The sequence below is a fragment of the Aplysia californica genome, unplaced genomic scaffold, assembly GCF_000002075.1.
Source record: "Aplysia californica isolate F4 #8 unplaced genomic scaffold, AplCal3.0 scaffold00230, whole genome shotgun sequence".
Classification (NCBI taxonomy): domain Eukaryota; kingdom Metazoa; phylum Mollusca; class Gastropoda; order Aplysiida; family Aplysiidae; genus Aplysia; species Aplysia californica.
The window spans coordinates 877,798-882,075 of NW_004797500.1; positions in this window are offsets into that span (position 1 = coordinate 877,798).

Consider the following 4,278-nt stretch of genomic DNA (forward strand, 5'->3'; position numbering starts at 1 on the left):
GTTGCTGCTACTGCTGCTGCTGCTGCTGCTGCTGTTGCTGTTTTGTTCGTTTTTCCCCAAAAAGTAGCCTTTTCCGTGAGTCAGCACGTAATTTGGGGAAAATCCGGTCTCTGACATAATAATTATTGGCTGTGAAGAGTAACAACCATAGTGTTGAGCAGCAGCTGCTGTTGGCGATGTAAGGTGCTAGTAATCGCCGAGACGAATCAATTCATAACAAAGGGCTGTCTAATCGATCTATCGACCCCAACAGCTATGTCTGAGGCCCCAACCTTTTCCGGCTCGTTTTACATTTAGGAAGCTTTCGAGGGTAAATAAAGTTGCCCCCTTAACGGTAGTTTACACTTGTACCATAGAAAAGGAATCGACGAAAGGAATCTTTGTTCTTTGTTAATTATTCTCCCTACTTTTTGGAATTGGTGTTCTTTATTAAAATACAAGCAACATAGTGTGACTAGCTAATTCTCCCTACTTTTTGGAATTGGTGTTCTTTAATTAACACAAGCAACATAGATAGTGTGTCTAGCTCTGCGTCATTATTTCTTCCATATTTCTCGAATTTAATTTTCAAAGTGATAGTTTGTTTTGTTTTGTTTGTTGTTGTTTTTTTCGGGGGGGTTTTTTGTTGTTGGGGGTTTTATTGTTTTGTTTTTTTTGGGGGGGGTTGTTTGTTTTTTGTTGTTTTTTCAACACAAAGACACCACGCCCACAAAGACACCGCAAACTCATTTTTTGTGCTGAGGGAATTGATATGGGGTTAATCAAATTTGTTTGTCGCTGGTAAGACACAATGTATAGTTAAAGTAATCAATGCTAGGAAACTGATATAATCTTTTGACATAATTTTTTGTTGAATATGATATTAAAAAGTAATTGAACACGAAAGGCTTTGTCAGAGGCAGTCTAGTATCTCAGCATTATTTTATTCTGCCGATCGAATGTCAAGAAATAACAACTTAACTCTGTAGGACGTCGTAAACACATGAATTGCCCGACCAGAAAAATACCAAAGCCAATGGTCTTTGACATCATATTGGAACCATCAGACACAAATCAGAAACACGAACTTGTACATCTAATTGTAGCGTGCTTTTGACTGCCTTTTAAAGTTTCTAAATTTATTTTTTAAAGCAGAGTTGAGAAACCTGGATGAATAAAACAGCTATGATTTTTTGACAAAATGCTCCAAAACAACACGTAGAGGCCAGACCTATCCAAATGTTGTCTCAGAATATGCGTTTTCTGAAAGATAATGACGCGCACGCCAGCCTGGGCGATAGTGTGTGTACAACAGAAAGATGAAGATTTTAGTAAATTTGGTGAATAATGGGGATCGACTGGGTAGTGAAGACGTGACAGGTATTGTTTAAAATGCCATGCCTTGAAGTACATATATAACCCTTCCAGCCCCAGCTATTTTTGTGCACTCACTTACCCCAGTCCCAGCAAATTCAGCAGTATTTCAGAAAAAGAGGCATGCATTCTAAAAAGTAATGTAGTATCTTTGAAGTGTGGTAGTTTAAATGATGATATATAACAAATATTAAAGGTACATTGTATATGAACAAATATTATAACAATTAAAGCTTTATTAAGTTCGTTAAATTTGAAAAATGTGCAAAGTCGGTACCTCCCGAAACTGAGAATATACGCTCTTGGGACGGTGGGAGGTACAAACGGTGCTGAAAATATACGTTCAAGGGGCTGGAAGGGTTAATAAGTGGGTTGTACGAAAATGTTAACCTCATGAAGATGACAAAAGTGGGCACTGAATAAAAAAGGTTGACAAACACTGACTCGGTGTAGTATGAGAATGAAGCTTGAGAGCAATAATTGAGCCGACAGAAAGAGAGAAATTTGACTAGCACTAAACCGAAGAACCAATTCTGCTTCACTTAACTATGCCATCCTCAGGATTTATGGCCAGCACAGTATAGCTGCTTGTCATTCCTCGCGTTTCGTTTTATCGCACCTTATAATTGATTGCTTGCAGAGGCCGTGCATGCAGTGGAGATTTTCTGGTTGGAAATTGTCTTCAGCTGCCTCTCTCATTTCTTTAGCGATTTTTACGGTTTCGCGCGATTTCTTTGAAATATGTATTTCTTTCCCTCTTACTAATATTTCCTCCCATTTTTATTATTATATGACAGTTCCTTTGTGTCTCACTTTCTCTCTCTCTCTCTCTCTCTCTCTCTCTCTCTCTCTCTCTCTCTCTCTCTCTCTCTCTCTCTCTCTCTATCTCTCTCTCTCTCTCTCTCTATCTTTCTTTCTTTCTCTATCCCTCTTTCTCTCTATCTTTCTTTCTCTTTCTTTTTCTCTCTCTATCTATCTCCCTCTCTCTCGCTCGCTCTTCCTTCCTCTGTCTCTGAGACTGACAGTAAGTCGCTTTATCTGTCTGTGGGCTGTCTCAATGTCACTTCTTAAGTATGTCCTTTTTGTCTGAGAGGATGTCTTCTATCTGTCTGTCTTTTAACAAGTTCAAAGGTCTGCTCCTCCTTCCTGCGCACGTAAAAGTGCACCCTCTGTGCATTGATTGAAGCTGGCTGCGTGCGTGTGCATCAATGCTTCAGATGAGAAACAGGCCTTTGTCATTCTCTATGAGCATGAAAGCGTGAATATGAATGTGTACGCATGATAACAAGGGGGGTTATATACGTGTGTCCAATTCTCAATCCTTTTTGTCAGCCAGTGGCTGTATTCGTTCGTGCGTCTCTTTCAACAAAGTTGCCAGCCCAACCCGTCAACCCAGCGCAGAACAATCTCATGATTTGTTGCTTTTTGGTGGGTTTTTAAATCATTCTAATCACGATTTTCCCTGCACTGTGTTTCTCGCATCCGCCTCGAACGCCCCCCCAAAAACGCAATCCTGTCTCTCTAGCTTTCTCCCCAAGACACATCCAATTATCGATAAGGTGTCTTCGACCACTTGGGTTTTTTAAGAAATGCAAAACAGGAAGCGTGTGAAACTGGATAACGATGCAGTTGTGGGTAAACCTCGTGATAATCAGCAACCTTATTCCATTGATATAAATTTGGTTTAGTTGCAACAGTTTTGACAAATACTTATCTTCATCTGAAATCTGTTAAGTTATTATCAAAGAAACTTTTAAGTGTCCCTACTTGATATTGTCGTAGCTAACAAGATGTGGCGTCGCTAGTCTAGAGGTAAGGCTACCGGATTCTTATCGTAAGATTGTGGGTTCAGAGATTCGGGGATTCGGGGCTCCACTCAGTCCGATGCTGTGTCCTTGGAAAAATGCACTTTACACGAATTCTTCTATATATAGCTCTGTCCTATCTGAGATAGACATTAAATTTGGAAGTTTCGCCTTCTAAGTTAGAATCTTACATTGTTGGGTCGGACATTGAACCTAAACAAGTTTGTGAGTTTTGCTGGCCAAATAAAAAAGTCGCTTTCTCTGAGTGCGTGCACATCGGTATAATGTGTCTTATCCCTTCCAGCCCCATGAACGTATATTTTCAGCACCGTTTGTACCTCCCACCGTCCCAAGAGCGTATATTCTCAGTTTCGGGAGGTACCGACTTTGCACATTTTTCAAATTTAACGAACTTAATTAAGCTTTAATTGTTATAATATTTGTTCATATGCAATGTACCTTTACTCATTGTTATATATTATCATTTAAACTACCACACTTCAAAGATACTACATTACTTTTTAGAATGCATGCCTCTTTTTCTGAAATACTGCTGAATTTGCTGGTACTGGGGTAAGTGAGTGCACAAAAATGGCTGGGGCTGGAAGGGTTATTATGTCTTTGTGCATCAACAACATTATTATAAGAATTCTGTCGCATAATAGTATAATATGTACCTGAAACCATTATATGTATTTCTGTTCCATTAATCTTTAAAAATTGCAGAAACTATTTGAATAAACAATCATTTTCTAAAGTCTGAAATCCCAAGACGTCCCAGTCGGCGTCTGTGGAGTGGCGATCAGACGCTTCAAGATGCAGAATGCATGAGTTCGATTCCCGTGTGTAAAGAGTTTATATTGAGTACCTGGTATATCCATTTTTCTATAGGCACGTTGCATTCCTCTCAGGCTGGGTTGATCTTGACAGGCAGGGTTAAATCCTGCTTCCTAAGTGACCTAAATCATGTCGATTGGGGCGTATACCACCTGTATTCAACAAACAAACCCAAAAAAAGGGTTGCAGAGACGGCACATTTGACCCAAACGAACTGTAATGATTATAATGAATATTAATTGCATTGGCATAGAGCATATCCACGCTTACGGCATGCTTATGC